General features: G+C 40.6%; 1 long non-coding RNA gene across 2 annotated transcripts in view; it reads left to right on the top strand.

Annotated features, from left to right (window-relative positions):
• The window catches only part of LOC141579999 (uncharacterized), a 504,242-nt gene that overhangs the window by 311,023 nt on the left and 167,479 nt on the right, over positions 1-25,740 (top strand). The window contains exon 6 of one of the 2 annotated variants that reach the window (XR_012511984.1): positions 20,874-21,007. The exons of the other annotated variant lie outside the window; for it this stretch is intronic. This is a non-coding gene — a long non-coding RNA (uncharacterized LOC141579999). Of the gene's footprint in view, positions 1-20,873; positions 21,008-25,740 lie in introns of those variants that run through there. 2 annotated transcript variants of the gene reach the window in all.

The following is a 25,740-nucleotide window of genomic DNA, read 5'->3' as shown; positions in this document are numbered from 1 at the left end:
TAACAACATACAAATACTCCGCTTTTTTACAGTTCCATCCCCACTCCTTTTGGTTGTTGATGTCATAAAATTATATCCTCTTATAAGCATACCTTATTTTATTGTACCTCACTTTACTGCACTTTGGAAATCTTGAATTTTTTACTAATTGATGGTTTGCAGGAACCCTGTGTCAAGCAAGTCTATTAGCATGATTCTTTTTCAACAGCATGTGCTCACCTCATTAGCAGTTTTAGAAATATAGTATTTTTAAGTTGAAGTATGCACATTTTAAAGACGTAATGCTATTTTATACATAATAGACAACCGAATAATATTAACATAACTTTTATATGCACTGGGAAACCAAAAAATTTGTGTGACTTTCTTTATTATGACATTTGCTTTATTGTGGTAGTCTGGACCTGAACCCACAATATTTCTGATGTAGGTCTGTACGTGGTGTGTCTCAAAACATAAACTAATAATTCTTTAAAATGCATTAGTCTCTTAAATTATGTAGAAAACAAATGAGTTACAAAACAAAGTTGTAATCATACTAGCTTTTAGACTAATAATTGCTATTCTTTCAATGTATTAGTCTATGCTCTAATCTTCATTTTTTTCCTTCTGCTGTTTGGCCTTACTTTGATCTTTTTCTGCTTCCTTGAGGTTTAACTTTAGGTTGCTTATTTGAGATAGTCTTCTTTTTGATGTAGGTGTTTATTACTATAAAATTCCCTCTCAGAATTGCTTTTGCTGCATCCCACAAATTTCTGTATGTTGCCTTTTTATTTTAGCTTGTCTCAAAATATTTTTAAATTTCTCTTTTAATTTCTTGCTTGACCTTTTGGTTTTTCAGAAGCAAGCTGTTTAATTTCCATGTATTTGTGAGTTTTCCAATATTTCTCCTGTTACTGATTTCTCTTAAATCATGTAGAGAACAGACTATCATTCCAACAAAACTAGCTTTTTAAATTGTCCATGTGCTTACCATTGTTAGAATCTATTTTTTCCTGAACTCCTGACCTCATCATCCACTTGTCTCAACCTTTTAAAGTACTTGGACTACAGGTATGAGCCATCATGTCTGGCATTATTTTTTCATATATATTTGAGTTACTGTCTAGTTTTCATTTCACCCTGCAGAACTCTGTTAGAGTATTTCTTGTAGGACAGGTCTAGTGGTTATGAACCCCTCAGCTTTTGTTCATCTGTGGATATCTTAATTTCTCCCTCACTTTTGAAAACATAGTTTTGCTGGATATAGGATTCTTGGTTGATAAGTTTTTTTTTTTTTTTTTTTTTTTAAAGCACTTTGCAGGTATTGGCCCACTACCTCATGGCTTCCAAAGTTTCTCATGATAAATCTATTGTTAATCTTATTGACAGTCACTTATATGTGATGAGTTTTCTATCTCTTGCTGTTTTTGAGGCTCTGTTTTTAAACATTTCATTATATTGTATGGGTCTTTCTGAGTTTTTCTTACTTGAAATTTGTTGATCTTCTTGAATGTTTACATTCATGTCTTCTATCAAGTTTGGGAAATTTTCAGTGATTGTTTAAAAAATATTTTCTCTTCTCCTTTCTCTCTCTCTTTTCCTTCTGCTGTTCCCACAATACAATGCATGTGTTGGTTCCCATGGTGAAGTCTTACATGTATCTTTGGCTCTGTTTGCTTTTATCCAATTATTTTTTCTTTCTATTTCTCAGACTTGATAATTCCTATTGTCCTATTTTCAAGTTCTCTGATTCTTTATTCTCCCTGCTCAAATCTGACTTTGAATCCCTCTCTAGGGATTTAAATTTAAATTTTAGTTATTGTACTTTTCAACTCTGAGTTTTTGTTTGTGTGTTTTTAAGCTTTCTTTCTCTTTATTGATATTTTCTTTTTGTTCAGACATCATTTTCTTGACTTCCTATGTCTTCCTTTAGTTCTTCAAACTTCTACAAGATGGTTATTTAAAACTTTTTGTCTAGCAGATCAGTCATCAGATATTTTTTCAGGGACAGTGTCTGCTGGATAATTTTTTCATTTGAATGTGCCATGCTTTGCTGTTTCTTCATATGCTTTACAGTTTTTTATTGTGTTGAAGTCTGGACATTTGAATCTAATAATGTGGGAGCTCTGGAAAGCAGATTCTCCTACTTTAGAGTCTGCTGGTTTTGTTATTATTTTTGTTTGTTGTTTTCATTTTTTAACTATTGTAGTCTGTCTCTATGCCAAGGGTCAGCCTAAGGTATAAACCTAAAGTTTCCTTAGGTCTTTTCTGAGCCTATATCTTTCTCTGGGCATGTGCAGACAGTCTCTTTGTTTTCCTGTATAGGTGGATGCTTTTGAATGACCTGGTATTTAATGGTTGGCTCTTACAGGGGAACAAGAAAAACATTAATCAAGGGAAAAAGGGCACCGGCTGTTTAAATTCCCTGGAAGTCACTTCAGTCAGAGGGAGGGGGCTGGCAATACCAGCATGGGGAGGTAGAACAACAATGGCTGCCAGACCCTCTGACTGCAACTCCATGATCAGAAATAGTAATTAGTGATCAGAGCACAGATCTCTGATATTTGGAGGACAGGGTGCTTCTTGCCCACCCACACACGGTGTGCAAACTCCTCCAAGAAAACATGCCCAACTGCCTGCCATGGGGTAGAGGGCAAAGGATGGGTAACTGCTAGTATACTAAGAGCTGAAATTGACCAAAATTACCATCCAACCCTTCCCCTGGAGCCTCCAAGGCGAGCCTCAAAGTGATTCCTGATCTCTAAGATAGTTACACGAGACAGATTCTTCCATTGCAATTGTTGTCTAGGTGAGGAGATGAATTCCTGGTGCTTCTTATTTCATCATCTTCCTGGAATCCCCAAGAGCCTTTTGATGGAAGCTGCCCTGAACATGAGAACTATAGAATGAGGAGCTTATGCATGGTCGAAGACATTGTGCTAACATTAGTGAGAAGACATAAAGTAACAGGGCTTCTAGCTGCCTATCAGATCTATGTGCTAAAATAAATGCTAGTTTTAAAAGTGTTCTCTTGGCTGGGGGAGGGCACTACATTTCTAAACATATGGCAAAAAAATGGTGTTACCTTTTAAAAACTCTAAGAATTCTCTTAAGAAGCAATTTAAGCTAAATTAGCTTTACTAGGTTAGCTTTTGACCAAAAATGGTAATAGTTTACCTTAAAACTGGACTTATAATGATTTTGGCTACTTCTAAATATTAAATTTTCCCTCCAAGCTTCAGGATGTAGCACTTGGAAAGATGCTAAAGATAAAAGATGCTAATTGGATTGATGGCTCTTCTGAAAGAGAAGTTTAAAAACTGATGTATGCTGCAGTAGCATCAAACACATGTGTAGAGTCTTTCAGAGGGCTTACTCTGAATTGACCAAAACTCAGTTACATGAATGCAAGTATCAGTCAAGCTAATTTACTATATTACATGTTCCATATGGATTCAGCAGGCAACTGATACAAACATTTTGTTTAAGCCTGCTGTGAAAACTGGGTTGAATTCAATGAGTGAAGCATAAATTTAGGGGCAAGATAGGTGAATATCTAAATATTTCCATTTGACCTATATTTTTCTTATAAAGTCCATTTAGATCTTTTTATTGTTAAATTACTCTAGTGAATTCTTCAGGTCAGAACAGCACAACTGTATGAAAAGTGTTCTAATTTGTAGCCCTATTTCTATGCTTTCTTTCCTGTTCCTTCCTCTATACTCAACCAGGTATAAACTACACTTCTTATAGGGTATGCTGACTTTTTACGTGAATTCAACTCAAACATTTATTCTTGAGCATTTTCTAAGGGCCAGAAGACTGTGACTCCTATTTCATGCTTTGCCACTTCCAGTTGGGAGTAATTATTTACTCTTCCTAAGGTTTACCTCTGTAAAATTGGATAATATTCTAATTATTTCCTGGTATTATTAGGATTAATTGCACATTAAAGTTCCTTGTATGTTTTAAACAGTATGTGAATGAGGTATACTATTGTTACTGTTACTATTTTTTGCCATTACCACCTCCTCCATTACTCATCTAGTAGCAACTCACTTCATACGTGCTCAGAATATCCAGAAAAAAAATACCGATTCTAGCTTTGACAACTGTAAGATGATCCTAGTGTCCTGCCAGTTCCTTCTGTATTTGTTCCACTACAGAAAACATGATGCGAGTGATTTAGCCATTAAAAACAAAATGAGAAACATCTGAGCTGGCACCTGGCCCTGTTGTTGGTAAATCAACCCTGTGCTTTCCTGCCCTGCCTCTCTGCGTGTGGCTACATCGCCCTTTTTCTTTCCAGCATATTATGATTCCAGTGTTTGGGCAGGTCATCTCAATTGGGGGACATTCAACCTGCAAGCTGAGTCAGTATGGATTTGCTTTCCCTCAGTATCCATCTTTTGGTTCAATTATTTAGCAGTAAGAATATCAGTAATGAACATTATGGGGAGGACTTGGCAATCTACTGACAGTGTGAGACCTTCAGAAGCTAGATGCCATCGCTTTGTCGGCTCTTAAATCTTGCTTTGGTGCCTTCCCTGTCCAGCCTCCTGAGTGAGTGCTGACAGTGAGTGCTGACACGGAATTATTAGCACTGCACCTCACCAGTGACTAAGGAGTGTCATCTTAAATAAAAAAGCCAGCAGGGCACAGTGGCTTATGCCTGTAATCCCAGCACTTTGGGAGGCTGAGGCGGGCAGATCAGTGCTTTGGGATCAGTCTGACCAACATGGCAAAACCCTGTCTCTACTAAAAATACAAAAATTAGCCAGGCATCATCGTGGGTGTGTGTAATCCCAGCTACCCGAGAGGCTGAGGCAGGAGAATCACTTGAGTCCAGGAGGTGGAGGTTGCAGTGAGTCAAGATCACGCCACTGCACTCCAGCCTGGTGGAAGAGTGAGACTGTCTGAGAAAATAAAATAAAAATAAAAAACTAAAAAAGTCAGGCAAACTTTCCAAGCTGCAACCTCCATCCTGCTTGGCCATCTGTCTTCCTCTGCCCACACCCAACTCTTCTCACTCTGTGCCTAATGGTTTCTCATCTGGTTGGAAGTCGGCCCTGGACAGCTGTCACGCATGGTTACCTGTGGAGCCAGCTTTCTGTGCTGCTGATGAAACATCATGAGCAGCTGCATCCACAAGGAAGCTGGCTCTCTCCGGCCTGGACTCACTCTCAGTGCAGTGACTCTACTCCCCGTTCATCACAAAGGTGCTGGCTTCACAAGTCCAGTTTTAAATTTTTACAAAACCTGTAACTCATGAAGATTTTCCTGCCCACAATGTTGGAAGTTCCTTGTGATTGTAACTGGAAAGTTTCAATATTGGTGATGATTTCAGATGCAAATATTAGGGGGTTATAAGCAATACATAAGTAAGTTATTACATATAAATGGCTGGAAACAGCGCCTGATCCGTGGTAAGCACTATGGGTGTATGTAATGTATCATGGTTTGCATCTGGAATCAACACTAATGGGGGATCTCTGCAATCACAACACAGGTGGACAGGTTCCACACACTCCCCGTCTAAAGCCCTTCAGACCAGATGTGGTTTGAGTAAAAGTCTTTTCCTCACTATCTTTTTATGGTGCCTATGCCACATATAGTGTTACATCCTTAGCAGCACCCCATTACTAAACATGTTACCATTTTCTCAGAGCAATATATGAATATTTATGATTAGTGGGGAAAACGTAGACTATAAGTCACCTCATTTTAATTCAGATCAAAGTGCTGCCAAAAAGTTATGAAAACAAATTTCTCAGAATTTCTTGTGTTTTGGAATTGTGAATATGGGATTATAGACCTGTATTAGTCAAGGTTCTGTGTTGGGGTCATCACCTGTGGGGGTCTATCCTCCAGACTCTGACTCAATGATGGATGAATAAATTCACTCACACACAGAATACAGTGAATGAGTGGGCTGGTGTGTCCAGGCCACTACCAGATACTTGAGGAGAGTGCTGTAAAGAGATAGCAGCTACTGGCCCCCTACATCCTGGCCTCTCTGGCCTTTATTCAGCACACATTAAATGAAAAAAGCTTTGAGTCAACACCATTAGAGTGAAGAGATTAAAGGACAGTTTCTGAGGCCTAAAGTAAACACCATTAGTGGGTAATATCCCTGGTTGACCTCCTGTACTGAAAGAGCCTCCCCCACTGGAATGATTAAAGGTTAGTTTATAGGACCACACGAGTAAACAAGTTATTCAGATAAACTGCCCCACATTTCCTAGCTATTTGCTTTTCTTATCAACTAAAAGTAAAGGAGATAAGGCTGCCTTCAGGTGAAACTTCTACTAAAACTATGCAAACTTTTCAGCCTTCCAAGAATGTTTATGACTATATAACTTTCTCTAATATTTTTCCTTAATATTTTTGCCACTACCCCGACTGAACTCCCACAGTTCTCCAGAGAAACATCACACACACACACACACACACACACACACACACACACGATAGGAATTGAGTCATGAGAATGTTTAGGCTAAGAAGTCCCACAATCTGCTTTCTGTGAACTGGATAACCCTGCCAGGTATGGTGGCTCTTGCCTATAATCCCAGCACTTTGGAAGACTGAGGCCAGCAGATTGCTTGAGTCCAGGAGTTTGTCAACAGTCTGGGCCACATGGCAAAACACTGTCTCTACTAACAATACAAAAATCAGCTGGGCACAGTGGTGCACACCTGTAGTCCCAGCAACTTGAGAGAGGGTATCCCACTGAGGTGGGAGCATCAGTTGAGCCTGGGAGGCTGAGGTTGTAGTGAGCTGAGAATGTGCCACTGCACACCAGCCTGTGCAACAGAGATAGGCCCCGCCTCAAAACCAACCAACCAACCAACCAATCAACCAACCAAACAAACAAAAATACCTGGGGAACCAGAAAAGCCAGTGGTGTAGCTCAGTTTGGGTCTGAAGGCTTGAGAGCAGGAGTGCTGGTGTCCGAGGGCAGGAGAAGATGGATGTCCCAGGTCCAGAAGAGAGAGCAAATTCACACTTCTGCTGCCTTTTGGTTCTATTTGGGCATTTGAGGGATGGGTTGGTGCCCACCCATGTCGGTGAGGGGAGATCTCCCTTACACAGTCTGCTGATTCCAATGCTAATCTCTTCTGTAAGCACCTTCACAGGCACATTGGAAATAACATCTTACCAGCTACCTGGCCACTCTTTCATCCAGTCAGACTAACGCTTAAAATTTACCATTTTAAGACCTGTGTTAGTGTCACTGGTCTACAGAAGAGGAACCTGAAGCAACCAGAGGTACCAAACCTTGCCCAAAGTCAGAGCAGGACTTTGGATGCCGGCAGAGTGGCCCCCGGCTTCTGCTCATACCTAATGTGCACGGAGGCTGTTGGAGTCAAACTTCTACATTGATTGAGACATGTCTCAGATGCTGTGTTGATAGGGAGCTCAATTAGAGCTTATGCCTTTGTTGTTTTCTTTGTACTGAACATGCAATTGTGAAAGTATTGAGATTGTTTGTGGCGTGACTGTGTGTTGAAGGAGAGCAACCTTTAGGGGACCCTTGAATTTGACTCTTTAATTTGGGACAGAGGCAGCCTCAGCTTTGCCCTTACATGTGATTCTTTTCCTCTTTCTCTGTCTTCTTTCCAGTTTTTCTTGTCACATGTCTGTGCCCTGACTGCCACTTTGTGTCCTACTCAGATGCCCTGATCTGCCCCAGAGGCCCAGGGAAAGGTCCTGTGTGACAAAGACTCCATGTGCCTCTGCCTCTGCTGCATGTGAGCAGGGTAGGCTAGAAGTGTTGGAGAGTTAATGCCCTTGAACAAGTCTCAGTCTGTAAGGAGAGGAGATGATGGACAAATGTGCAGCCTTGCCCCTCAATGGGAAAGTTCAGAGGGCTGTTGGGTTTTCATCTTATCACAGTAACAAACCACTCATGAATGCGTCGTCACTGCCTTTGCTGTCTTCTGCGTCTCACTCCCCAGCTCCTAGGAGATGTGGGATGCTGTGACTGTGGGTCATCAAATGCTGCATGACTGGAGCAGCCTGTTAGGAACTGGGCCTTGTCAGATTCACCAACTTCTAAGGTTCAGCAGGCACCATCACTACAGGAACACTTTCTTCCTTCCCAGCAATAAAGGATACTCTTTGTCATCTTTCCTTACTTCTGCAATAAAACAACCTCATGCCTGTTGATGGGTAATTGTCAGGAGTCCATCTGGGACAGTTCTACTGAATTTCAAAGGCAAGCTTTGCTGATAATTTTTTCCCCAATCTCACCATGAAAGGATGCTTCACTGCAGTGGTGATGGTTGTCCCTGTGTGGGAATAATTTTGTTTTCTCTCCTCTTTCATCAGTATATTTTATACATACAGCAAAATGGTGTTTTGCAACATTAATTTATGACTCATTCCCTTTGCATCCCACAATTTCCCCTTATCTATTCACCCATATGAGCAGGGAGCAGGCTTAATATTTCATGTCAAGAAGTTAAGTGTGTGGGAGAGTTTAAGGTAAAGTGGTGTGTACAACCCATCCTCCCTGCCCAGAGCTTAAAACAATTTGGGGCAAATTAGAAAAATCTTGCAGAAGCAGGGGAGGGACCAGTCCTGAGACCAAAACTGCCTTTTGGCTCCTGATACTCAGAATTTCTGCTACAGAGGCAGCCAGAGCCCAGAGGGAGCTGCATGGAGCCTCCAGGAGGATGGGACTGACTTTCTGAAGATGCCAGTGGCCTGTGTACAGCAGGGAGACAGGACTGAGGGCCCTGGGGACACCTTGGGAGCAAGCTGTGTGGGCTGGTGGCTGAGGACGGATTCTCCTCCGCAAATGCCTGGGCACTCTGGAGATGGGAAAATCCTAATCAGATCAGTCTTCTGGTGGAATGGGGACCTCAGTAAGTAATGAAGCTGGTGGACAAAAGAAATACTGTTGTTGCTGTTGTTTTGCTCTCTTGAATTTTGGGGCTGAGAATCACAGTTATCATAGGAGGTGACCAAGTCCAGAATCAACAAACATACTTGTGAAGTGCTTATAACATGGATAGAGTACAGCCCTTTGAATCTAGGCCAACTCTTTTTCAAAACAATACCAATAATACTCAGAAAATGGATGGTGAGAGGAGTTGTCTTCTCAGAATTCCTGTTGAATTAGGAAATGCCAGTAGCCTCTGATGGCACCGTGAAAAGAAAATAAAGACTTGGGATTTCCAATTCACTCTGCCAAAAGAAAAAATTAAGCTGAAAGCTGAGTCATGCAAAAAACAAAACAAAACAAAACAAAACAAAAAAAACAAAAACAAACAAAAAAACTGCCTTGCCTTTTTGTTCTGAAGCAAAGAGCTACAAATAAAAAGTGAAATATCTCTCCAAGTAGCTACTATATGTTCACCTTATCTTGTGTAAAGTGCTGATGTACTGAGTGTGAGAAGATGAACGCACACAGTTCCCCTACCTGCTGCTTTTTTTTTTTTTTTTCATTGTATGGATTCAGTAATGTAATCATATCTTCCCTCTTTTCTCTCCAGCCTGCTTTGCCCCATTGGTTACTGAAGTTCTCAAAATCATCTTTAAAGAAAGGCAATGAGCTCCCTCTCAGGCATGTCTTTAACCTTGTCAAAATAAACTACATTGATTGAGACCGGTCTCAGATGCCTTTTGGTTTCCAGCACCGAGTTGAAGAATACTTTGATGTGCTGCCCAGATCCTGGACAGACACCTGGTGATCAAAAAGGAGAAGAGAGAGGGAGAAAGAGGGCAGGTGCAGCCTTGTTAGCCTTGGCTGATAAAATTAGATTATCTACAGATTTCAGGAGAGGCTTATCGTGCTGTTTAAGACCCTTATGGTGGACTCTGAGTTTGTGAGAGTGGAAGCTATTCCTAGAGAGTGAAGGTGAATCCAGTAGCGCCAACTCAAACTCTGCTGTCTATCCAGGATAAGCAAGGGCCATCACAGCAGCTTGAAGGCATGGCTGATGCATCATCGGGTTTTGGGAAGACCAGTGAGTCATTTCTGCAGGCACTGAGACAAGGCAAAAACCTGCGGGAGCCCCTCCAGATGGGCCTGCCCCTCAGTAGAGACCAGACAGAGAAGAGTTGTGCCTTGGAGAATTGCAGACTTCAAAAGAGATGGGCTCTTTCAAGCCTTGATATGGGACTATTTCTAAAGTCACCACTAAAAGATTACACAAGCTCGCATCTTCAGTATTTTAGTTTTTCTTTGAGGCAATATGACTGTTTTATGATAGATTCATCCCCCAAAAAACCACGCTCCTAGTAATGCAGAATCCAAGGTATATTGGAAGCATGGTAGGGCAAGTATAAAGGTGGGATGGGTGCAAGCATGACAGGAGACAGAGGAATGAGAGAATAGCGTCCATTTGGTTTTGCAAGAGTCAGCATTTGCTTTTATCCAAAAGACAAGTAATGAGCTGGGCACAGTGGCTCAAGCCTGTAATCCCAGCACTTTGGGAGGCCGAGGCAGGCGGATCATGAGGTCAAGAGATCGAGACCATCTTGGTCAACATGGTGAAACCCCGTCTCTACTAAAAATACAAAAAATTAGCTGGGCATGGTGGCGCGTGCCTGTAATCCCAGCTACTCAGGAGGCTGAGGCAGGAGAATTGCCTGAACCCAGGAGGCGGAGGTTGCGGTGAGCCGAGATTGCACCATTGCACTCCAGACTGGGTAACAAGAGCGAAACTCCATTTCAAAAAAAAAAAAAAAAAGAATATAAAAGACAAGTAATAACAAGTCCTGGAGAGGATGTGGAGAAAGGGGAACTCTTGTACACAGTTGGTGAGAATGTAAGTTAGTACAACCACTATGGAGAACAGTTGGAGGTTCCTCCAGAACTAAAAATAGAGCTACTATAGGATCCAGGAATCCCACTGCTGGGTATATACCAGGAAAATAGCTGGGGAAAGAAGGGAAAACAATAAATTGAAGAGTATCTGCACTCCCATGTTTATTGCAGCACTGTTCACAATAGCCAACATTTGGAAGAGTGTCCATCAACTGATGAATGAATAAAGAAAATGTGGTACATGTACACAATGGAGTACTAGTCAGCCATAAAAAGAATGACAGCCTGTCATTTGGAATGACATGGATGGAACTAGAGATCATCATGTTAAGTGAAATAAGCCAGACACAGGACTTTGTAGGATGTAAAAACCAGAACAATTGAATTCGTGGAGACAGAGAGAAAGATAATGGTTACCACAGGCTGGGAAGGGCAGAAGGGAATGTTGGGCAGGTGGGGATGGTTAAATGAGTACAAAAAAAAGTTAGGAAGAATGAATAAAACTAGTATTTGATAGCACCATAGGGTGACTGTAGTCAAAATAATTTACTTACACATTTAAAAATAACTAAAAGAGTATAATTGAATTGTTTGTAACACAAAGGATAAATGCTTGAGGGGATGGATATCCCATTCTCCATGATGCATGCCCATAGCAAGTATCTCATATATCCCGTAAACATGTGCACATGCTATGTACCCACAACATTTAAAAACTAAAAATTAAAAAAAAGTTGGCATTCATTCCACTGCAGGTTCCCAAGAACAGAGGAGCCTTCCCTGCTTCCTAGCAGGGAGGCCAAGACATTGCATGTGGCAGAAACAGCACTCCTGTGATAACAGAGTTAACCCACTCACAAGGGTGGGCCCTCATGACCCAAAGCCTTACCTCTCCACACCGTCACAGTAGCAACCAAGTTTCCAGCACGTGAACCTGCAGGGACCACATTGAAATCAGAGCAGAGGGTCACATGACTGACGGGAAGGTGCCCATAACCATCTTAGGATGCAACATGACTTGAATGAAAATGGTTCAGAGATGTGTGAAGATAACTGGGGGAAGCAGATGAATTGATGGCTGTCTGTATCCTCAGAGCTCACCATGTAGATTGAGGGCAAATCAACAATGCCTGTCATGTGGAAGAAGGATTGTGTCAGGTAAAGAACTCCGCCTTTATAATGAGATGTCAATGTCCTCTAGGTCTTTCAGTTGCTTCTGGGTGAAGTGGCAATGGTCAGTTTCCCAACAGCATCCCTTAATAGGCCAATTTCAGGTTGATCTGAGTTCTTACCTTTAAATTATTATTTTTTTTGACAGAATCTGTCACTCTGTTGTCCAGGCTGGAGTGCAGTGGCACAATCTTGGTTCACTGCAACCTCTACCTCCCAGGTTCAAGGCATGTTCCTGCCTCAGCCTCCTGAATAGCTGGGATTATAGATGCCCATCACCATGTCCAGCTAATTTTTGTATTTTTAGCAGAGATGGGGTTTCACCATGTCGGCCAGGCTGGTCTCCAATTCCTGACCTTGTGATCTGCCCACCTGAGCCTCCCAATGTGCTGGGATTACAAGTGTGGGTCACTCTGCCCAGCCCTGATCTGAGTTCTATTTCTGCCCTAGTCAAACTGGCACCTCTATGTTTTATTTTTCCCTTAAAAGGGTCACAGACGGTACTCAAGTTTCAGAAATATTGCTGAATACATTATTTACACTTTGAAGATTCACTGTGCGAACCAGCTTACTGAAGCTCGGAGTGTTTTTAACATAGGGAAGTTACTTTAGCTTTACTTAATATTATCATTCCAAATGTATATAGACTCAGAACACATTTGTATTAGGGCAGATTGTTAATTTTATCTGGACCAGTTTTTCCAGTAGCACTGGATTAGGTAAATCCTAAGTCCTCAAACTCATTCAATTCCATCCACAATCAGGCGCACAAGTCAACCTAATCTTCTCTACCTCTGCTTTTCCAAATAAATCATTAGATGGGGGAAAGGATTGTCTTAACTTCCTGCAACTCCCCCGTCACCATCTTTTTGCACATGTGTTGGGCCCCCAGATCATTCCTAGGTCTTTATTCATGCTGTGACTCTCCTAGGAATCCCTCTCCACATTATTACCTAGGTTATAATGTATGCATTAAGCCCTATACTCTATGAAGCCTTTCCTAATTTCTTTCATTATTTTGTTAATAATAATGGCTAACACTTAGTGAACATTTGCTATGCTTCATAAACTCTCACGAAAGCCCGTTTTACGCATTATTTCACATAGTTATTAGTATTCAGTGATAGCGGGTGTGTGATTAACTCTCTAGACCTCAGCCTCCTGATCTGTAAAATGAGCATAAAAATCCTTACCAGAGACAGCACAGCTGGTGAGCAGCAGGGCTATGATTCAAACTCACTGCGGTCCGACTCCCGAGCCTGCCTTCTTAAACACTATGCTATACCTTATCTCTCAAAATTCATTCTCGTATTCCTGTAAAGTATACCTTCCTGTAAAGGTTTTATTAGACCAGTTTTAGAATTTAGTTATTTATCATCACTTAACATTCACTGCTTTATAAATGTCTTCTTTTTAATTAAGTTGTAAATTTAGAGCGTAAGTTAAGACTATCCAGATCTCTAAGAAAACGTGTTTTCTTCTATGTACTTGGGGACAATGATAGCTGCCTAAATCCACCTCACCACAATACAGAAGACCACACATGGGAAGAACTTACACAACCACACAGAACTCAGGCTGTGCTGCAAGCCTTTGTTGTAGGCAAAGGCAGTCTAATAAAAACTAAAAAAATAAACTTGCATAGAAGAGAGAAGGGAGTGAGCAGCAGATCTAAAATCTTTCTAAAACAACCACCAGGATGATAGTTATCCTATTTGTGAAAACACTAAAAAAAAAAAAAAAAAATTACTCCATCACAGCACTGATTACAGAGAAGAGACTTATAGTGCATGTGATTTGAGGTGGCATTCTTCAAAAGATATAGCTTCTGAGAGAAAAAGACAAAAAAACTAAGGGAAACTTCGGTGACTGGGTGGTAAAAAACAAAAGAAGTGGAAGGAAAAGTTACAGTCTTACAAGGCAAAGGGTAACATGAACATTGGAGGGTCCAGAACTACTTCCCACATCAACAGAAAGCTAATCCCTTAAAAAATCTGGACTATGCTATACAGACAGGAGGACACCAAGCCATTAAACTAGAAATCTTGTAAACCACCACAAACATGTGAAATGGGGTAAGTCTATGCAAAGTTACCACAAAGACCCCAAAAGTAAGAATTAACACATTTCAGCTGGATGAAACTTCTCTCCAGAAACAACCATGAAGCAAAATAAAAATGTAAGAAATGATTCAAAATGAGTTAAATATGCTAAAACAGAAAACTCAAATCTAAAGAACCACTTTGAATCAGAAATCCAAAAACTAAAAGCAAAAATAGACAGAAAAAATCAGAAAAAAATGAAAAAAGAGTTGATTGAACTTAGCAAAGAAATTAAAAAAAAGAGAAAAGACAAAATCATCTCAGAGTGAAGAAGACTCAGATGGAAGATAATAGAATGAATTGATGAAAGGCAAGAAAATAATCTGCAAATGAAAATAAGGTAAAGGAAGATGTAAAAAGACCCAAGAGAAAGTGTTTGACTGGAAGATACATAAGAAACAACATAAATAAAATTGAAGTGATTGATATAGAAAACCAAACAATAGAACAGAATTAATATTTAAATTGAATCCAAAATACTTTCCAGTAATAAAATGACCCAAATGTACATAATGAAGGAGGTCACTGAATACCTGGGAAAATAAAGCAGGAATGACTGATGAACTTCCAGATGTATCCTAGTAAAACCATTAGACTTCCAAGGTAAAATGAGAACTTTTTGTTTTTTTTTTTTTGAGATGGAGTCTCACTCTGTCACCCAGGTTGGAATGCACTGATGTGAGCTCAGCTTACTACAACTTCCGCCTCTAGGATTCAAGTGATTCTCCTGCCTCAGCCTCCGGAGTAGCTGGGATTATAGGTGTGTGTCACCACGCCTGACTAATTTTTTGTATTTTTAGTAAAGATGGGGTTTCATTGTGTTAGCCAGGATGGTCTCAATCTCCTGACCTTGTGATCTGCCCACCTTGGCCTCCCAAAGTGAGTAGCACTTTTTTATTAGACCAGTTTTAGAATTTAGTTATTTATTGTGTCTTAAAATTCACTGCTTTATAAATGTCTTCTTATTAACTAAGTTGTAAATTTAGAGCATAAGTCTAATCCCAAGACTTTCAGCAAAAACATTAAGTAACATATGAGAGAAAAATATTAAATTGTAATTAGAATTTTCAAAAACAACATAAAAAGAAAGGAAAAGCAAAAATGGAGCAGAATTTAAAAAATGCATGTGAAAGGAAATGTGAAAAGGATCTTTATTTCCAGTCAAACTGTCTAGGTGCCAAGAATACAGAAAGGCATTTTAGACATAGAGCAATATAGGGAATTGTGTATCTATGACCCCTCCTGAGGAATCTAACAGAGGGTGAGCTCCAGTGAAACAGGGGATGACTATAAAAATTTCAGCAAAACAACCAGTCATCTGCATAGCAATAGGATTGTACATACAAGGCCAAAACAAAGGCAAAGGCAAGGAAGAAAACTAGCATACAAATGTTACATATTATGAAAAATAGAAATAAGATGACTTTAACAGTACGAGGAAAAGATAGAAAAGGAAAATAGAACCATTTGTTGTCTTTTAGAAAGTAGGTGGGAGATGTAGTATATTACTAAATATTGATATATCAGAGAGTAAAAAGTGCAATAAGAAAACAGAGAAATGGTGGTACTGAAAAAAAAAAACAGATACAAAGACAAACACTATAACAAAAATACAAAATTCCCAAATATAAAAGAGTAAAGGTTTTAAAAATAAAGAGCAAAATATACTTGTCATGCAGAGAAAAGAAGATAGTAAATAACAAAATATTTAAAATATTATGACTAAGTTACAATTCGATTAGTCATATTGATAATTATGAATGTACTGTTAAAATACAAAGATTTTAATTTGTTATACAATCAAAGACTTATTATCTAACAAGAAATACACCTGTGGGAAGTAGAAAAGTTTCTCTTCAAAGTTTCCTTTCTTGTTTAAGAAAAATCATAAGTGTTAGAAATAATTGTTTGTTTTAAACACTTTCTTCAAAGCCTTCTTGCTTTTTGCTAATAACTTTTTGTTAAGCCCTATTCTATGTAGCTGTTAGACCTGCTCACAGGCAGGTAGTACATTCTATGTCCTTGTACTTTAACCAAGATGTCTGTGCTGGACATGCTCACAGGCGTGTCCCAGCTTGCAGCCTATGCCTTTTTCTTATTTGGACTTCCTTTTTGTTCTCCATTGCTCTTACCTGTTTAGAAAAATTTTAAGTTGTTAGGCAAATGGGTTTTAGTTGAGATTGCAAAGTCTGGCTCCAGCCATTGGAGATCAGATACAGCAGTTAAAACAACCCCAAATGCATAAGGGATAAATATGTCTGCTTTCCTTTGTTCGTGGTACTGTTGTGGCAAGATTGCTAACGTGGGTACCCTTTCTGCAGGAAGTAAAAATACTGCTTTGCTGAGAGATCCTTTGTCCCAGTACTGATTTTTCTTTTCAACACTGAAAATTTACATGTAACACACCTGCAATGAAATACTTCAGAAAGGTTAAATATAAAGAGATGAACAAAAGTATACCAGGCAAGTGAAAACAATGAGAGAAGAGATGGCTAATACATATCATAATTGAATTCTAAAAGTATTAAATGTGACAAATAAGGATATTTTAAAATGCTAAACATAATTTGTAATGGAGATATAATGGTAATAAACTTGTATATACCAATTCACACGATAACCATGTTTGTGAAATGAAAATTACAGGAGATGCAAGGAGATGTAACAGAAAGAAAAAGGAGGTATCAACATATCAGTTTCAGTACAGGACAGATCATCTTGACAAAAGTCAGTGAGGATATGGAAGACCTAAATAATGTCACAAAGATATCTGTGGATACATACCAAACTAGACATTTTCATAACAGAGAATATACCTTCTTCTCAAGTTTACATGGAATATTTAAAAAATTAACTGTATATTAATAAATATTAATAAACAGAAAGTTCCAAAAAGTAAAATACTATAAACAAAGTTTTGTTTTAAAATACAATAAAACTAGAGATTATTAACAAAATCTTGAAAGAAAAAAGGTTCCCCCATCTAGTAAAATTTTATTAAATAACACGAGGAAAAGGGGAAATGCAAATTGGTTTAAAAAATTTCTAAAAACTAATGATAATGGAAAATGACCTATCAAATCTATGTGATGTATTTATAGCAGTGATTAGAAGAAAATTCATATGACTAAACACTGATCAATTAGAATGAAAATAAATGAATCAAATATCAGTTCAAAAAACTGGGGATCCAAAGGAAACAAAGCAAACTAAAAGAAAGCACACAGAAGGAAATTAAAAAGCAGAGCATGAGAATGTAGAAAAGAATGTACCAAATATGTAAATTGAAAACTTCTTTCCTTTTTTCTTTTTGGAAGTTAAAAAACATCACAAAGCACCAGTTCCTTTGGTCGAGGAAAAAAGATAGCACAATATATGAAATAAATGACAAGGTGGACTAACCACTGAAATGGCGAGGAAGTAAGGTATGCAGGATTGGCCAGAGGGAAAAATGAACTGCAGTGTGATTGCAGCTGTGGCTCCAGCCAGTTCTACCTGGAGCGCAGATATATCTTCATATTTCTTCCAGTTTGAAGCAAGAAGCTCATCCTTTGTATCACTGAATCAATAAGTCCTGGAAGGTCATAACTCTGACTGACGCAGTTCCACGTGGCTGAGGATAATTCCAGTGGGAAATGCAGTGTGAACTCTCAGTCCATATTTTTAGCAGCGTGGTTTGAGTGCAATGGCCCTGAGAAGGGGGTGTTGGTGAGCACAGTAATCTATAATTATCTTTGTGTTAAAGGACTGAATCTTCACTCTCTAGTTCTCAAGCACATTAATTTTTATTTTATGATATAACTTTTATTTTTAATGCTTCACAGCAATATATTTTGAAAATGTAGCTTCCAAATGTTGAATGACTGATTTGAGAAATTTCTTTTTATTATCATTATTATTATTATACTTTAAGTTCTGGGGTACATGTGCAGAATGTGCAGGTTAGTTACATAGGTATACACATAACATGGTGGTTTGCTACACCCATCAACCTGTCATCTACATTAGTTATTTCTCTTAATGCTATCCTTCTCCTAGGTCCCCACCCTGACAGGCCCCAGTGTGTGATGTTTCCCTGCTTGTGTCCATGTGCTATCTCACTTCTGAGTGAGAACATGTGATGTTTGGTTTTCTGTTCCTATGTTAGTTTGCTGAGAATCATGGTTTCCAGCTTCATCCATGTCCCTGCAAAAGACATGAGCTCATCATTTTTTATGGCTGCATAATACTCCATGGTGTATATGTGTCATCTTTTCATTATCCAATTAATCATTGTTGGCATTTGGGTTGGTTCCAAGTCTGTTATTGTGAATAGTGCTGTAGTAAACATACATATGAATGTGTCTTTATAGTAGAATGATTTATAATACTTTGGGTATATACCCAGTAATGGGATTGCTGGGTCAAATGGTATTTCTGTTACTGGAACCCTGAGGAATTGCCATACTGTCTTCCACAATGGTTGAACTAATTTACACTCCCACCAACAGTGTAAATGTGTTCCTATTTCTCCACATCCTTTTCAGCATCTGTTGTTTCCTAACTTTTTAATAATTGCCCTTCTAACTGGCATGAGACATTATCTCATTGCGGCTTTGATTTGCATTTCTCTAATGAACAGTGATGATGAGTTTTTTTCATGTGTTTCTTGGCTGCATAAAGTTCTTCTTTTGAGAAGTGTCTGTTCATATCCTTTGCCCACCTTTTTAATTTTTTTTTTTTTAAATTGTAAATTTGTTTAAGTTCTTTGTAGATTCTGGATATACGCCCTTTGTCAGATGTGTAGATTGTAAAAATTTTCTCCTATTCCGTAGGTTGCCTGCTCACTATGATGATAGTTTCTTTTGCTGTGCAGAAGCTCTTTAGTTTAATTAGATCCCATTTGTCAACTTTGACATTTGTTGTAATTGCTTTTGGTGTTTTAGTCATGAGGTCTTTGCCCATGCCTATATCCTGAATGGTATTGCCTAGGTTTTCTTCTGGGGTTTGTATGGTTTTAGGTCTTATGTTTAAGTCTTTAATCCACCATCTTGAATTAATTTTTGTATAAGGTGTAAGAAAGGAGTCCAGTTTCAGTTTTCGGAATATAGCCAGCCAGTTTTCCCAACACCATTTATTAAATAGGGAATCCTTGCCCCATTGCTTGTTTTGTTTTTGGTCAGGTTTGACAAAGATCAGATGGTTGTTGATGTGTGGCATTATTTCTGAGGCCTCTGTTCTGTTCCATTGTTCTATATATTTGTTTTGTTACCTGAACCATGCTGTTTTGGTTACTATAACCTTGTAGTATATTTTGAGGTCAGTTAGTGTGATACCTCCAGTTTTGTACTTTTTGCTTAGGATTGTCTTGGCTATACAGGTTCATTTTTGGTTCCATATGAAATTTAAAGTAGTTTTTTTCTAATTCTGTGAAGAAAGTCAATGGTACATGGATGGGGATAGCACTGAATCTATCAATTATCTTGGGTAGTTTCATTCTCAGCAAACTGACACAGAACAGAAAACCAAACACTGCATGCATGTACTCACTCGTAAGTGGGTGTTGAACAATGAGAACACACGGACACAGGGAGGGGAACATCACACACTGGGGCCTGGGGGGTGGGGGGCTAGGGGAGGAATAGCAGGGGGTGGGGGTTAGGGAGGGATAGCATTAGGAGAAATACCTAATGTAGATGATAGGGCAATGGAGGCAGCAAATCACTACCATGGCACGTGTATACCTATGTAACAAATCTGCACAATCTGCACATGTACCACAGAACTTAAAGTATAATGCAAAAAATTACCTTGGGCAGTATGGCCATTTTCACAATACTGATTCTTCCTATCAATGAGCATGGAATGTTTTTCCATTTGTTTGGGGCCTCTCTTGTTTCCTTGAGCAATGGTTTGTAGTTTTCCTTGAAGAGGTCCTTCATATCTCTTGTAAGTTGTATTCCTAGGTTTTTAATTTTCTTTGTATCAGTTGTGAATGGGAGTTCACTCATGATTTGGCTCTCTGATTATCTATTACTGGTGTATAGGAATGCTTGTGATTTTCGCACATTGATTTTGTATCCTAAGGCTTTGCTGAAGTTGCTTATCAGCTTAAGGAGATTTCAGCTGAGAGTATAGGGTTTTCTAAATATACAATCACGCCATCTGCAAATAGAGACAATTTGACTTCCTCTCTTCCTATTTGAATACCCTTTATTTCTTTCTCTTGCCTGATTGCCTTGGCCAGAGCTTCCATATTATGTTGAATAGGAGTGGTGAGAGAGGACATCCTTGTCTTGTGCCGGTTTTCAAAGGGAATGCTTCCAGCTTTTGCCTATTCAGTATGGTACTGGCTGTGGGTTTGTCATAAATAGCTCCTATTATTTTGAGATACCTTTCATCAATACCTAGTTTATTGAGAGTTTTTAGTATAAAGGGTGTTGAATTTTATGGAAGGTCTTTTCTGATCTATTGAAATAATCATGTTGTCTTTGGTTCTGTTTATGTGATGGATTATGTTTATTGATTTGCATATGTTGAACCAGCCTTGCATCCCAGGGATGAAGCTGATTTGATAGTGGTGGATAAGCTTTTTGATGTGCTGCTGGATTCGGTTTGCCAGTATTTTATTGAGGATTTTCGCATTGATGTTCATCAGGGATATTGCCTGAAAGTTTCTTTTTTTGTTGTATGTCTGCCAGGTTTTGGTATCAGGATGATGCTGGCCTCATAAAATGAGTAGTTTCAGAAAAAATGGCAACAACTCTTCTTTGTACCTCACATAAAATTTGACTGTGAATCTGTCTGGTCCTGGGCTTTTTTTGATTGGCTTTTTTTTTTTTTTTTTTTTTGTGCTTCAGGTCTGCTGGAGATTGCTGGAGGTCCACTCCACACTCTGTTTGCCTGGGTATCACCAGTGGAGGCTGCAGAACAGCAAAGCTTGCTGCCTGCTCCTTCCTCTGGAAGTTTCATCCCAGAGGAGCACTTACCAGATGCCAGCTGGAGCTCTCCTGTATGAGGTGTGTGTCAGTCCCTGCTGGGAGGTGTCTCCCAGTGAAGAGGCATGGGGATCAGTGACCCACTTGAGGAGACAGTCTGTCCCTTAACAGAGTTTGAGTGCTGTGATAAGAGATCCACTGATCTCTTCAGAGCCAGGGGGCAGGAACAAGTTTAAGTCTGCTGAAGCTGCACCTATAGCTGTCCCTTCCCCCAAGTGTGATGTCCCAGGGATATGGGAGTTTTATCTATAAGCCCCTGACTGGGGCTGCTGCCTTTTTTTCAGAGATGCCCTGCCCAGAGAGGAGGAATCTAGAAAGGCTATCTGACCACAGCAGCTTTGCCGAGCTGCAGTGGGCTCTACCCAGTTTGAACTTCCCAGTGGCTTTGTTTATAATGCGAGAGAAAAACTGCCTACTCAAACCTCAGTGATGGTGGACTCTCCTCTCCCACCACCAATCTCCAGCATGCCAGATCAACTTCAGACTCTGTGCTGGCAGTGAGAATTTCAAGCCTGGGGATCTTAGCTTTCTGGGTTCTGTGGCAGTGGAATCCATTGAGCTAGACCACTTAGTTCCCTGGCTTCAGCCCCCTTTCCAGGGGAGTGATTTAATCTCACTTGCCCGGTGCCACTGGGGTATGAAAAAAACTCCTGCAGCTGGCTCAGTGTCTGCCCAAATGGCCACCCATTTTTATGCTTGAAACTCAGGGCCCTGGTCGCATAGGCACCTGAGGGAATCTCCTGGTCTGCAGGTCATGAAGACCATAAGAAAAGTGTAGTATCTGGGCCGGAATGCACAGTTCCACATGGCATAGTCCCTCACAGCTTCCCTTGGCTAGGGGAGGGAGTTCCCTGACCCCTTGTGCTTCCCAGATGAGGCAATACCCCACCCTACTTTGGCTCACCGTCCATGGGCTGCACCCACTGTGTAACCAGTCCCAGTGAGATGAGCCGGGTACCTCAGTTGGAAATGCAGAAATCACTTGCCTTCTGTGTTGATCAGAAATTGTAGTGAGTTGAGATCATGCCATTGCACTCCAGCCTGGGCAACAAGAGCAAAACTCTGTCTCAAAAAAAAACAAAAAGTTATGAACAGGCTTGACTTAGCTGGGTGGATCTGACTCAAGGTCTCTCTTGAGGTTGCAGTCAAACCGTTGGCAGGGCTGTGGCCATCTCAATGGAGGATGGAGGTCCTGTGCCCAAGCTCACTCATATGACTTGGCAGGACTTCATTTCCTCACCACGTGTGCCTCTCCGTGGGGCTGCTGATGACAGAACTTCCCCCAGAATAGGCAATCCAAGTGGGGAAGAGAGACACCCACATAAAAGCACAGTTCCTCTCAGCCTGGGAACCCCAGAAGGGAAGGAGTTTGTATCAGTGTCCTTGGGTTCTGGTGACAAAGCACTGCACACTGAGTGGCTCAACCATGGGAATTGGTTGTCTTTTGGTTCTGCAGGCTGGAGGTCCCAGACAGGAGTGTTGGTAGGATTGATTCCTTCTGGGGACTGTGAGGGAGAATCTGTTTTGTTCCTCTTCCCTATCTTCTAGTGGTTTTCTATCTTTGGTGTTTTTTGGCATGTATACACATCACCCTAATCCTTGCCTTCATCTTCATATGGCCTTCTCCCTGTGTCGTGTCTGTCTCTGTGTCCAGATTTCCCCTTTGTATAAGAACAACAATTATATTGGTTTACGACCCACCATAGTGATCTTATTTTAACTTGATTACCTCAGTAAAGATTCATTTCCAAATAAGATCACTTTTCCAGGTTTTATAGATTGGGATTTCAACATATTTTGGGGGAGACACAAATCAACCCCATAACAGAGGTCAGAGATGAGGGCAGGTGAGTAGATGCTCTTGAGAAACTTGAGCATCCAAGTGTCTCCCATATTGCTCATTCTAAAGAAGTGGCATTCTCCATCTTGTTAAAAGATGGCTCCTCTTGAAGATTATGCAGAGGACTCAAAAGAGTCAGGTTTCTTAAAAGACAGTGCCTTCCCCGTCAGGGTGTTCCTGGCAGCAATCTATTAACAAGTGTCAAATCCCAGCAGAGCCCAGAAAGGCTCATGCTGAGCTGCCAAGTGAGGAGGAGGCTCATAATCCAAAATACTCCAGGGTCTGCTAGTAGACATGGGAGTACATCCCAAAGGTGCTGGATGAAGGAGGGCAGAACATAGAATTGGGTGAAGGAGAATTGATGGACGTGGAAGTGATACCCCGTGATAGAAGATATAACAACTGTCAAGGGCCATGGGAATTGTGCTGATATGTTGCCAGGATGGCTTCTGAAATTCTTGAGAAAATCAGTGGCCCACACTACATGAAGCAGATATTCCAGAGTTCTTGTGACAGATGGTAGAAGGAAGGATCAAAAGGACCAGATAATTGCACATACTAAGCCATGATTAACACAGTTTCCTGTACTAGGTATGCAGCTGATGAGATGGCAAATACATTTTTAACATCTTTATCAGGTAGGCGGATCAAAAACAATTTATGTGCAAAGCACAAGAGTAAACATTTAGAGTCTTGCTCAGCAGTTATGTTAACTCTTCCTCCATCTGTCATTTTATAGTCTGAAGATACCTGGACCATCTAGAAATTGTATATGATACTATATGGGTGCACTCTATCTTTGATATACTGTGAATTAGGCTGGACGAACAGCCTATGACATATGTTAGCGAACTTGGCAAGGTATATGTTTACATTCTTCAGAGGATGGAAAAACAAATATTATGAAGGTTCTGGGATCAAATGTTGTGAAGGTTTTGTCATATTCATAAAATTTGTAGGTGTCTAGAAGTCTTGGACTTGCTGGGACATCCCCTCTAAGTAAAGGTTGAATTGTTGAATCTAGTATTGCTCACAGCAAGAAAGAAGAGAAAAATTTGACAGGCACTCTGGATTATGGAGTCAACATCCTTGACACTTGGGAATACTTATTGTACCCATTTAGAGGAGACATGGAGGGAATGCATTTTTGAGTGGAACTGGAGCCCAGGCAGGGATTGTATCATTTCCAGGCTGCAGCACAGCTGGTCCTCCCATTTTTGCCATTTCACCTGACAGATGTATGACCCTGTGGTTATCATAAAGATGGGAAAAGATGCTGTGTGGAACATTTGGCAAGCTTCAACTGGATAATCAGAATGTATTCCTTTAGGATTCACTGGGAGCAAGGACATTACCAACCACAGCAGATAAATATAAAGCATTCCAAAAGTGGTTCCTGTCCTGCCTTTCCTGGGCTCTGGTAGAGGCACAGTGTTTGACCAAGGAGCATCAAGTGACCAACTGACCAGTGCCACATCATGCGCTGCATCGCGTCATACCCTCAAAGACATAGGCAAGTGAGCCTGGAAGAAATTCATCATTAAACAGAAATGGTGCATGTGGGTTTAGGCAAGAACAAATCCAGCAGGTATAAGTAAGCTACATGAGCTGGTGGCCCAGACCACATGTCTTCTATTATCATGTTGGTACCACTCCTCCAACTCATCCCTCCAGCCACAGTGGCTTAAAGTTGGTGCTGGTTATTGGCTGGGAGTTCAACAGGGGTGATCAACTGTAGCCGTCACTGGTGGCTTCTCCATGTGGCTTGGGCTTCTCACAGCCTCATGGCTTATTCCAAGAAGGATGATCCCAAGTGCAAACATTCCAGGACTAGCTGCAAGGTTTCTTATGACCCAGCCTTGAAAATCATGGGGTATCATTTCTGTAGCACATTATTAAGCACACGAGTCACAGACATGGCCCAGATTCAGGAGAAGGGGAAATAGACTCTCCCTCCCAATGACATCTCAGTGGGACCAGTAGCAAAAAATCTGAAGCCATCTTAAATTTACCACAGGTGCCATTTTCTAGGATAGCATTGACACCCTAAATCAATGACTGTTACATGACACAGCTGTGTCTTCACTTGCTGTAAGGGATGGAAAATAGAGATGACACCATGCTCTTCATGGCTCTCTGACTCACTTGAAATTTATGCTCTGGTCCCTGCAATTTCAAGCTCTACATGTTAAGAGGTCCTGGCTTCCACCAGTGGGCACATTAAGAGTCTCATTGACCTCTGCTATGGCTGCTGCTTGATCATCTGGTGCCCAGAAACCATCCAGAAGAGAAAAGTCACCACCTGTAGGGAAAATTGACTCTGGTTACCCGTGGGAAATAAGCCTTCTGCCACACAGCTGGCATAGGGAAGAATCTGGTGCTCAGTGATCCCAGTGCTTTTCTCAAATGAGACAAACTTAATGTAAAAAGCAAGTTGATCTGTGGAGTGGAAGGGATTAACTTTAGTGAATACTGTGGTGCTTTGCCAAGATCATTTCTTTAGAGATGATTTTCCCATAGCCTGGCTGCTGGTAGCTCCCAGCTGCACACTGTTCTATCATCATTATTCACCATGTTGGTGGAGGAAGAATGCCTCTAGCCTTCCGTCACACAAGGTAGCTGAACACATGACACCTTGCACTGGGCAGATGTGATCAGCAGTGGTTTGTGAGTTACATATACCCACAGCCTGGGGAGGAGGACACTGAATGCCAGGCAGGACCACACGAGGGGTGCACTTAGGAACAGTGTGAACCAGGGGGGCGTGGAGGCAGGCTCGTAGCAACAAGGGAGTGTGGTGGCTCCAGTGCCTGTGGGAGGATGTGATTGGCTTGTTTGCTTCATGGGCTGGCAAGGGATGAAGGCAGCTCGTGAGGTTGGGGACTGATG

This window comes from Saimiri boliviensis, chromosome 10 (genome assembly GCF_048565385.1).
Source record: "Saimiri boliviensis isolate mSaiBol1 chromosome 10, mSaiBol1.pri, whole genome shotgun sequence".
In the NCBI taxonomy this organism is placed as follows: domain Eukaryota; kingdom Metazoa; phylum Chordata; class Mammalia; order Primates; family Cebidae; genus Saimiri; species Saimiri boliviensis.
The sequence above is the reverse complement of the archived record's forward strand: the minus strand, read 5'-3'. Positions and strand labels throughout refer to the sequence as shown.